Raw genomic sequence first — 12,080 nt, forward strand, 5'->3', positions numbered from 1 at the left:
ATAAATTAAGGCATAAGAAACACTTAGAATGTGGTCTGACCCTTATTAAAGCAGGGGATGTTGGTGAATATAATCAGTCTGTGTTCCTACTCAGTGATACAAATTCTAATTTCACATTCCTAGGGGGATTTTATAACCACTAGAATCCACAAGAAAACAACAACAACAACAAATAGAAGTTCTCATAGGTATTTTAACTTGCCCAAAGTGCTTTCTGCCTGTATGTATTTCTTCCTTTGTCTAATCTGTATTCTACAACCGATTGTCCTACTTTACCCAAGTACCTCTCTGCTGACGTTTCCCCTCAGATTCCATGTCAGATGCTTCCTTCTTCACTCAAAAGCCTTATTAAATCCCCTGATACTAATCAATATTTCTCTATCTTAAGTCGCATAAGCATTATCTTTTCCACAGTAGCCAAGATTGCTTTCTGTTTGCCTATGTTCACCCTCGGGGAGACCTTAATTAGCTCATCCTTGTACTCTTGGGCTTCGAGTTGACTCATTCTTCATTGCATGTATGGAAGGAGCTTTTTCATATTGCTTTACAGATAGTTTTTAAATGATAAACGAATGGTTTTAGCATATTCAACATATCTTAATAATATCTTACATAGGCAGATAAAATTATATATTTTAGACATTCAAATTCAGGAATTTTCTAATTTTTTTTATTTGCAGATATTTAAACAGATATAGGTCTTTGCTCTTTTCTGATTTTAGTTTAAGAAAAAAATAGTACTTTTCCTCTGCATTTACACATGGCTCTACAATATTTCAAAATTTAATTTTCTCAGTGTTCAACCATAATATTAAAGAGTGTATAGTATCTGAATATAATTATATAAAACTATATATATAACTATATATAACTATATAAAACTATATATAACTATATATATAAAACTATATATATAACTACATATATATCATATTCTCTTTAGGTGAGTTGGCCTAAATTCTAGTTTGGCATCTTTATAAGAGGTAAAGAAATTAATCCATATCCCATTAGATTAATCCACTAATATTATCTAGCTTTTTACTAGTTGGTAACCCCCAAAAGTTGTTTGGTTCACCTATTTCCTTAACACAGTCTAATACTGCTTGGAGTTTAAAGACAGTTGCCCCTACCTACCTGTCCATTTAGAAGAGTCAACACCACATATTTATTGATTTTAGGTTTCCTACTTCAAAGCTTCTAAGTCAACTTCTTGCAAATTCCAGAGAATTAAAAATAAATAATGTACTTCACATACAATTTCAGGTGAATTTATGCAAAAAAGAGAGATAGAGAGACAGAGATTAGCTTTTGAATCCCCAAAACACAATTATTGGTTCCTTGTTAAAACCTTTACTAATAAAATAAGGATGCTTGGACTTTTTTATTTTTTTTCTCACTTCCATAGAAAGGAGTTTTTATTCTTTTAAGACATAGCTTCCTAGCATTTTCCTTTTTTTATGGGAAAGAAGCTATTCTTATATTTATTACATGATTTTCACAGCATCAGGATCTAGAATAATCAGAGTCATCACCAGGATGGGCGTGCACTGTAACAAGGCCATAGACAGCAGCAGTCTGTCAAAAATGGAATCATTTTTTAATGTAGAGGAGCCAGGAAGAAATAAAATGAAATGTCTGCCCTTTAACATTTCAGAACAGGGAAACTGATTCACTCTGCCCCATTGCAGTTAAATGTAATAGATGTATTTTTGTACATGTTCAAGCCACAGAGTTTCTGATGGACATTCTTTTAAAAAACTCCTATAAATAGAATATTTTTTTCCTCTCTGCTTATTTTCTCTGGAATGGTAGCTGCCTCAACTTAATGAGATTGAGACCATTTCTCTGAGGATCAGGTGCTAGTTCAATAAGATTAATGAATAGCGTGAAAGCTTAGTTTGCTATTTGAAAAAATGATAATAATCTATCTATATGTCCATCTATTTACTTACCACTCTCTTGTGGGATTCTACTCCATAACTAGTGAACTCCAGTTCCCCAGACCTGATTGAGAGTAACTTATAGGCTTTAATATATGACCAGTAAAGTAATATTTTTCTTAGTTTTCTTAATATTCACCACTGATAACACAGGCTTCTGTTCACTTTCATGGCTAATTTTGAAAACAAAAGATTATCATTCTTTGTTTACGGCTATGACTCACTAATGGCCCTCCTATTCTGTCAATTTGTTATGATAATTTCATACTAACGATACGGTTGACATTCTTGAAGCTCTACAAAATCAGTAGATTTTTAGCAACATTTATTATTTATACATTGGTTTATAAAGATTTCATTCATTTGCATTATCTACTTTTCACAACGTATTCATGAAGAATGATGGCTATAGTTTCTACAAATACACATTCTCAATTGAAGGAAACTTCTCTCTAATCCTTTCATATCTTGATTAGACATGTTTAGAATGTAAGTATTATTTACATCAATTACTTTCCGATACCAATTAAAATAAAAGCATCATTTCTCTGTGTATCTATTAAAACTGTAATTGCTCTATGGTAAGATGGAAAATATCTTCCTCAAAGATAACCAAACACAAAAACAAGTTTTTGTTTCAGGTGTAATTACATATCTCAAGAGGGGAGATTGTCCTGGATTATCATGGAGTGCTCTAAATGCCATCACATTATGGCTACAAGAAGGGCACGGAGGCGCAGATTTTACACACCTCATGGAGAAAGCCATGTGAAAACAGGGCAGAGAGACTTAAGGATGCTGCCCTTGAAGATTGGAGTGATGGCACCAGATGCTAAGGGATATGCCTATAGCCTCAAAAATGGGAGAATTCAAGGAAAGATTCTCCTACAGAACCTACAGAGGGAATGTGGCCCTTCTCCCACTGTGATTCTGGTTAAGTGAGATGCTGATTTGAAACTGGCCTCAGAACTGTGAGAGAATATATGGAGTACATTTTGGTTGTTTTAAGCCAAGTTTATGATAAATTCTTGCAGCAGCCCCAGGAGACTAAGGGAACTCATGTTTATTTAAAATCCAATTTTTCCAAAAAAAAAAAAAATCCAATTCTTCCATCAAAGAAACAGAATCAGAAGAGATATATATATACATGTATACTACACACACACACACACACACACATGCACACACACACTGGCATAACCACGCTTTGGAAATTTCCACGCTTTGGAAAACTGGCCTGATCTACTACTATACACTATCTATATACTTATCCAAAGATTCAACAGTTTCACTCTTAAGTATATATTATAAAGATGAAGATGGAGATAGAAAAAGGAAGACATGAGTAGATATATAGATAGAGAGCAGAGAAATGGGAAAATATAGAAAGATGTGTTTATTTTGAGTCCCTAAAACCCCTAGGACAGGCTGTCAAGAAGGGCCGGCTGGAACTCTGGGACATAAGCTATAGCCACAGTCCACAGGCAGCATGTCTTCTTCCTTCCAAGAAACCTCAACACCCCTAAGGCTTTCCTGCAAATTGAATCTGACCCCCATGATGTCTAGGATAATACCCTCAAAGTGAACTGATTAAAGAGCATCATTCTTAATTAAGAGCCATTGGGGTGCCTGGCTGGCTCAGTCAAGCATGAGACTCTTGACCTGGGAATTGGGAGTTTGAGCCCCATGGGAAATGTTGAGTTTGTGCAGAGATTACTAAAATAATAAATAAACTTAAAAAAAAAAAAAAAGAATCACATCCACAAAATACCTCACTGACTAGTGTTTGAACAACCGAGGAGTATAGTGTCACCAAGTTAAGATATAAAACTACCACGAGTTAAAAAATAGATGCATATTAATTTGCTAGGATTGCTGTAACAAAATACTACAGATCGGATGGATTAAACAATAGAAGCTGTTTCCTTCTACTTATGGAGGTGAAAGCCCAAGATCAAGGTGGCCCACCTCTGGTTTTTCCTGTGGCTTTGTTCAGTGCCTTGCAAACAGCCACCTACTTGATGTGACATTTTCACCGTGTGCATATCCCAAGTGTTTTTTTTCTCGATCTTCTAATATCTTCTTATAAGGATACTGGTTAGATAGGACCCAATCTCAGGACTTCATTTTAACTTAATTACCTCTTTAAAGGCCATATTGTCAAATAAAGTCATATTCTAAGATACTGGGGTGAGTACTTCAACAAGCAAATTTGAGGAGAACAAATTTAGCCTGTAACAATACTTTTTTTTGTTTTTTCCCATTGAAGTATTCTTATTTGAAACATATGCAGTAGTGATGTTCTTTTGAAATACACTTCTGTCTTCAACTTACTACTAGTGTATAAGGGAATTTTATCTATAATATTCATTTTTTCTGTAATCGGTTTTTGGTTTTGTTCTAAAGCTTATTATAGAATCAAAGAATGAATATTGCCATTTTTAGCTACTTCTATGCTCTACAGTAAGTCAAAGAACAAAGCAACTGTCTGTTTTATTTTTAGGTTCTGAAAGCTTGATACCTACAATTTTTGAAGATTTATTATAATTAACAAGTAGGAAGAACCATGTGTACTTGCTCTTTATGAATGTATATTATTGATTATATATTCATATTTTAGTGAATATTAATATATTTAAGTTTTTTTCTAGAATAAAGTTCAAGAATTTATATTTCTATTTAAAATAACCCCACCTTTTAATTTTCTAAATTAATTGGCATAAATTTTAATAATTTTCCCATATGTTCTAATTTTTTCTGGATTGGCATTTTATCCTCTTTTTAAAATAATATTATGTATTTATGTTATATCTTCTTTTCAGTTAATAGAATTTTCCAGTGATTTATATAATTTTTTATACATATGCCATTTAACTGTTTAATTCTTCCTTTTATGACCCCTAACTCATTTTGTTTTAATTCCTTTCTTTTTATTATCCTTATATGAACTGTTTTAACACAGAATACATGCGTTTAAGTCAAACAATAAATAACACAAGGAGAGATGAAATGATAACCAAGAACCACCATGTATAAATCTCCTAATTCAAAACTTATATTTGGGATCCCTGGGTGGTGCAGCGGTTTGGCGCCTGCCTTTGGCCCAGGGCGCGATCCTGGAGACCCGGGATCGAATCCCACGTCGGGCTCCCGGTGCATGGAGCCTGCTTCTCCCTCTGCCTGTGTCTCTGCCTCATTCTCTCTCTCTCTCTGTGACTATCACAAATAAATAAAAATTAAAAAAAAAAAATTAAAAAAAAAAAAAGAAAAAAAAAGAAAATTCTTTGGTATCTATCTTACCTACCAATGAACACATTATATCATTTTTATTTGCTTTGAAAAAATATATTTTACTCCATATTATTTCATAATATTTATAATAAAATATTCTTTTACAAAATATATTTGCATATACTTTTTATGTTATGACTTATTTGTTTTTGAAATAATTTAGTTACACAGTTCCGATTTTAGATGTTAATGCCCTAATAAGATTTTTTCTTGTCATAAATAATGTTGTAGTAAACTTACTTATGCATATTATTTTGGTGTAGTTCTGCACAGATTTGTATTTGAGAAAAAGTATGTGCATTTAAATTTTGGTAGACAACGTGTGATAACAATAACAAAGAATGAATGATTACCTTCCAAAACTGGGGAAATAATTATTCTTATGTTGTCTTATTATTTGAATGTATGGCTCATTTATTTCTTAGTTTTTAGTTACTTCTTTAGACATGGATGCTCTGGGAACCGTTTTTATCATATTATATATCCACTGGATCACATTCTGTAGGATTTCCATTTATCCAAATTTAGTGAGATTTTTCTTAGTGCTCTTAGTCTATGTGTATGAAACATCATAGATGTTTGAATAGATTGTTATCCATATATTGGACACATATATTATAGATTAAAATACATAAGAGATATTGGCAACTCTTTTTTTTTTTTTTTTCTTTTTTGAGAAAGAGAGAAAAAGAAAGATGGGGGCAGTGGCAGAGGAAGGAGTAAGAGAATCCCAAGCAGGCTCCTTGCTCAGCCCAGAGCCAGACATAGGACTTAATCCCATGACCCTAAGACCATGACTAAGCTGAAATCAAGAGTGACACTTCACTGACTTAGCCACCCAGGCACCTTGGTAATTTTTAACATCAAGTAAAATCAAGTTATATTATGACACAATGATTCCTTATTTTGTCCTATTAGTTGTTTATTTATTTTGCTGTGTTCAGACAAAATTGTTTCCAAATTTGCCATTATTTTCTAGTTCTTCTTCCACGTGTTGGAATACTTTCCTTATGCAGTTGTATGTTATATTATTTTAGGCTTACACATTTCTGATGTTCTTCTAAACTTTTTATCATAATTTTTATTGATATTAAACAAACCCCTTGTAGAGACAGCTTTTAGACTACAGGCTTGACCAGTGGAAACTTGATTAAGCCAGAAGGGCCCAAAGTGACTCAAATCTCCTGGCTGAATATAGACAGGCTCATGAGGCCACCGACCTCAAAATATCCATAGGCCCTAACTTACCAATGGACTACTTAGAACCAGGCACAGTTATCACCACACCTCTTCATCTACTCCCTCTAAAAACAACCTCCACCATGGGGCACCTGGGTGGCTAAATCAGTTGAGTGTCTGACTTTGGCTCGGTATATGATTTGGGAGTTCTGAGATCAAGTCCCCAGTCCAGCTCCCCACTCAGCAGTGAGTCTGCGAGTCTGCTTCTCCCCCTCCCTCTGACCCTCCCCTCTCGTGTTCTCTCTCTCTCAAATAAATAAATAAAATCCTTGAAAAAAAAAAAGAGAAAAAAACAAAAACACAAAACAAAACAGCCCCCACCCACTGCAAACAGCCTTTCCTCCGCTGTCCTGCCCACTGCTCCGTAGCAGTGGATTCAATAAACTTCTAACTCCTTTGTTCTGCCTCAGATGAATTCTTTTACCTCCTGCACCACCAGTTTCTACCCAATCATCACCCCACATTTGGGGGTCCCATCTGATTGGGAGAGACACCACACCCTTGAGGTTTTATTTTTACCATAAATGATATTTTGACCAAAATTCATATTGAAAATACTGCTTTAATCTCACTTAAAGATTCTGGGTCTGTTTCTGAAGATCATATTATTTTTAAATGTTTATTAAAATTATTTTTTTCTTTTATTATTATTATTAAAATGTTTTTGATGTGTGTATTGTAAATATAATACTATCCTTATAAATTGTCAAAGAAAATTTGTCATTTAATACATATATCAATAAACTCACAATTGTTATAATTCATAATATAATTAGTCTTATATCTGATTTTCATTTAAATTCTTGTCTTTTATCTCCCTCCCTGCATTTTCCTTTATTCTATCCTTAAAACTTTTCTAGAAATATATGTATTTTATATTTATGGTTCCTGTCTTCCATAGTTCTTAAAAATGTCTGTCTTTTTTTACAATTACAAATCTAATTTAAGTAAAATGTTCTATTTATTTATTTGAATATTTTTTCTTTAGTTTTTTTCTCTATATTCCTCTCAAAGGCCTATGTTGTTAAGTCTTTGCATTTATTTTAAATTCCCAGGCTCTCTAATAACTAAGTTTCATATTAATATTTTGTGGAAATGCTATCTTCTCCAGCTTTAATGAATAAATTTATTAAGCTAATTGTATTTGTATTTGCATTAATTTTATTTTCTGATGGATAGTTCTTTCTTTTGTTCCAGCTGGTGTTCTTCTATGTCCCCCTCAAATATTTGGTGATTATAGATTTCCTGTATAAATTCTTAATAGTAGTTAACACAGATCAATATTAATAGTTTAACTGGCTTTTTAAAAAAAAATCCCTCACCGCAACATTAAAGGTTTTTCTTTTTCAGACAATGAATGCACTTTTAGTTTACTGATTTCTAGCTATGGTTATAATTATGCATTTGATTCAGGTGCAAATAGTTTCCTGAATAGAAAGGAAGAGATCTTCCTACAGTAATGGTCAGAATGCTTCTCTCTCCAGATGCAAAACCCTCTCTGAGAACCTGCTTTCCTCCATCTCTTTGGAAAGGTTTCCTCGCTAATTTATTCTGGGATAAACACATTAGTTACAGCAAATGATAACATTCATGAAATCCATATTTGAGTACAAAACACTCTCCTCTAGTTTCCCAGAACATGTTTCTTGATCTATGCATTTGGGAAGATTTGAAATCTATTTTGAAGTTTCTTCATTTTGTCTACTTTGGGTTGTGGAAGTTTCAGATTAGGTTTGTCCTGTAAAGGCAAGCTGATCTTTTTTTTTTTTTTTTTTTTTTTTTTTTTTTTTTTTTTTTTTTTATGATAGGCTCACAGTGAGAGAGAGAGAGGCAGAGACACAGGCAGAGACACAGGCAGAGGGAGAAGCAGGCTCCATGCACCGGGAGCCCGACGTGGGATTCGATCCCGGGTCTCCAGGATCGCGCCCTGGGCCAAAGGCAGGCACCAAACCGCTGCGCCACCCAGGGATCCCAAGGCAAGCTGATCTTATTGGTTTATAACCTCCAGAAATATCTCAATAGTTTATTTTTCCAAAGGAATCTTCTTGGTTTTTCATGAGCTCACAGTCTTTAATTGGTTTATTCACTTTATTTTGTGGTCATTCTGTAATACCAATGAGATTTTAGAAGGAAGAAGAAATGAACACATGTCTTTATCCACTTTAAACCCCCCAAATTGGATATCCCTTTTATGTAATATCACAGTGAGGGAACAAAGAAACAGCAGCAGTCAGTGTTTAGGATATGACTACAATTCTATGAATTATATTTGCATTTATGTAGATAGCAGTTGAAATTTAATCTCTATTAGAAAGAGTTGCACATTCTTAAATGTAATTATTTTAAACTTTATTAGGATTAATTTTGATAAAATTACATACCAGTTTTCTGCAACCCAGCTTTCCAGTAACCAAAATCAAGGATATGATTAATGTATCCACATTAAAAGTGCTTTTAAAAAATTAAGCAAGAAAAATACACTAATAAAGTAAATGTGGATTTTATTAGTAAATAAAGTCAATTGGCTTCCAATAAATTGCAACTAGATATTTCCTAGAATTTAAATTGAATGTAGAATAGAAATTCCATAGAGAATGTAACTTTAATTCACAAGCTAACATGGCAATTTTTACAATTTATAACTTGAGAGTGAATGAAAAATCACTTGGGTTTCTTTTTAAAATGTACATTCCAGGTCCCAGTCCCCCCGTATGCTAATGTGATGCCCAAGAAACTAAGTTTCTAACAAGAATCCCCAGGTGGATTCTGAGGAGAGACTCGAATCAAAGAGAGTATGTACTCATTTTGCCACTCAAAGGCTCAACAGAAATAATATTTGATAATGCTGCAGCATTACTGAGTGTAATAATGACAGTAATAGTAATAACAATAACAAGAGAAAACACAAATTAATTGCTTTATAGTTATCAGGTGATCTGCTTAATGACTTCCTTAATGATTTCACCTAATCTCTATTTTTAAAAAATCAAAGTTTCTAGTAAACAAATTCATATTTCTGATAGACTTTGGTCTAAGAAAGAGGAAGCTGTTTGTTTGATGTCTTGTAGGTAAATGGTAGTTCTCTCTGACACCAGAGATTTCTCTCACAGTCCTTCCTACCAGACCATTCTATCTAAAATCATAATTAATTTTAATAGTGAAAATTTTTCAAATATATATTTCATATAATTACCGTGCATCATGTTATTGTATTGACATTAGTCAATAGAGAGGCACCTTTATAATATTGATTTTTCCTATAAAAGAACAAGGTACTAACTCTCATTTATTTTAGTTTCCTTTTAAGACTTTCAATAATGCTTCATCTGTTGAATACCTAAAAATTTCTGAAGATTTCTAAATATTTTCTTTCTGTTCTACTAAAAGATTAGTAGATTCTTTTGTTATTATTATGTTTATCTTACTGTTAATTCTAATTAGGAGAAGTATTTTGGGTGTGAAATTAAGTCTCCAGATGATTTAACAAGTTTCTTATTTTCGTTGTCTATTACTAGACTTTTCCAGGGGAAGCACCTATAAACTTTGAAAAAAAATTGCATCACTTGTCTAGTAGTCATGCCTCTCCTATAATCATATGTTATTTGAATGCATGCTAATAAAAAACTGTCTGACACTATGACCATGGCTGGAGTGAAAAATAGAACAAAACAAAACAAAACCTTGCCTCATGAAGCTTACACTTTAATGGAACTTTCAGGTCTTTGTTAAATAATCATACAGAAATATGATTCCATGGGCACCTGGGTTGCTCAGTGGTTAAGTGTTGCCCTCGGGTCAGGTAGTGATCATGGGGTCCTGGGATCGAATCCCACACTGGGCTCCCCGCAGGGAGCCTGCTTCTCCCTCTGCCTGTGTCTCTGCCTCTCTCTCTGTGTCTCTCATGAATAAATAAATAAAATATTTAATAAATATGTAATTCCAAACTGTGATAAGAAAATACATAGGAAGTTTGACAAGGTATTGCAAGGGCGATATGACTAACAGTTTAGATTTTAGGGAGGAGCCGCAGTTCCTAGAGGAAGCATCAGAACAGAGCATCGTATGCAGGCGACACTGTTTGCAAGCTCCAGACACCGAGGAAAACATGGCACAGCCCACAAAGGAGGAGGAGATTGGAGAGTGTATCATCTATTGCTCTGTAGGAAGTTATCCTAAATCTAATGGCTTCAAATGAGGACTATGTATTTTCTAGGTTTTTAGGAGTCAGAAATCAAAGTGTGACTTAGCTGAATGCTACAGTCTGAAGTCCGACCAGGGGGGCTGTGGTCCACACTCCAAGTCAAGTGTAGAGGCTGAGGTGAATCCAAGCACAAGCCCACTCACAGGGCTGTTGGCAGGACTCCGTCCCTTCCCACGGGAGTCTCCTACAGGGCTGCTCTGTGAGGCAGTGGAACATGGTGAGCAAATACAAGAGCGTGTGACAGAGCATCCAATCTCGAGGCCAGTCTTTTTACAGCCTGATCTTGGAAATAACTGCACCCCTTCTGTTCTATTCTGAATGTTAGATAGGGCTCTGTAAGTCCCATCCCCACCACCCACCACCCACAGCTTCCTCCGTCCTTGTGTGCACACTCTGTCATCCAGATTTTCTCCACCTTGCTCTCTTGGTTCTGTTTCCAGTGTGACCTTAAATTTCACTTGACAAGAATCTTCATTCTGTGGTGCTTTGCAAAATGACCACGTTGGGCTCCTCCTACCTCCTGAGGACTTCTCTGTTAAAGCTGGTATACAGGGGCACCTGGATGGCTCAGTGGCTGTGTCCACCTTTGACTCAGGTCGTTATATTGGGGTCCTGGGATCAAGTCCCGCATCGGGCTCCCTGTGGGGAGCCTGCTTCTCCCTCTGCCTGTGTCTCTGCCTCTCTCTCATCAATAAATAAATGAGATCTTTAAAACAAAGCTGGTGTAAGGCCTCATTTGACCAATTCACTTACACAACCTGAAAGCGTGTGGTTGTTAAGGCTCCGTGAGGTACACTTTAGCGGTAGGATTCAGTAAGTTGTGATGAATACATTCTTATTCCTCCCTTCTAATAGAAGGATGAAGTCACTATAAATTCTTGAGAATAATAATGGTATCCCGGAATTTTTCAATAATCCACATTTGTATTGGCTCCCCCTTCTTCCCTGCCTTACCCCTTTTTGCCCCTCACTTCTCCTTAGAATTCAACATTACTTCTGTGACTCTGGCTCAGCTTTCTGGAAGGACAGTGTTACCAGTTGATAGAGTGCTAATATTCAGGGTGGAATTTTGGAACTGGCTTTTACCCCCAGCTAAAAGCAATAAGGACATCATGGAGTGGCATTATTAACTAAGACTTTTACCTTTAATATGGATTAGATACAGATAGAAGGTGAAGAGTTGAGATATGCAGTGGCTAAGGCACTCAAGCACTATGACAACCAAAAATAATTATGAGGATTGTGAAGTAAGTTGGCTTTTTTATAAACAGCTGCCTACTAGAATGTGGAGTGTACAGCTATTATTTTTGAGTCAAATTTTAGTGTAAAATATATGACTTTCAGGGGCACCTGGGTGGGTCAGCCAGTTAAGTGTCCGGTTTGGCTCAGGTCATGATCTCAGGGTCGTG

At 35.0% G+C, this 12,080-nt stretch overlaps 1 long non-coding RNA gene across 1 annotated transcript in view; it reads right to left on the bottom strand.

Annotated features, from left to right (window-relative positions):
• Positions 1–11,517, bottom strand: part of LOC118354495 (uncharacterized) — a 36,796-nt gene extending 25,279 nt beyond the window's left edge. The window contains exon 1 of the long non-coding RNA XR_004815083.1: positions 11,430–11,517. This is a non-coding gene — a long non-coding RNA (uncharacterized LOC118354495). The remainder of the gene's footprint in view (positions 1–11,429) is intronic.
• Positions 11,518–12,080: the final 563 nt, after the last annotated feature.

Source organism: Canis lupus, chromosome 4, assembly GCF_003254725.2.
Source record: "Canis lupus dingo isolate Sandy chromosome 4, ASM325472v2, whole genome shotgun sequence".
NCBI classification, from domain to species: domain Eukaryota; kingdom Metazoa; phylum Chordata; class Mammalia; order Carnivora; family Canidae; genus Canis; species Canis lupus.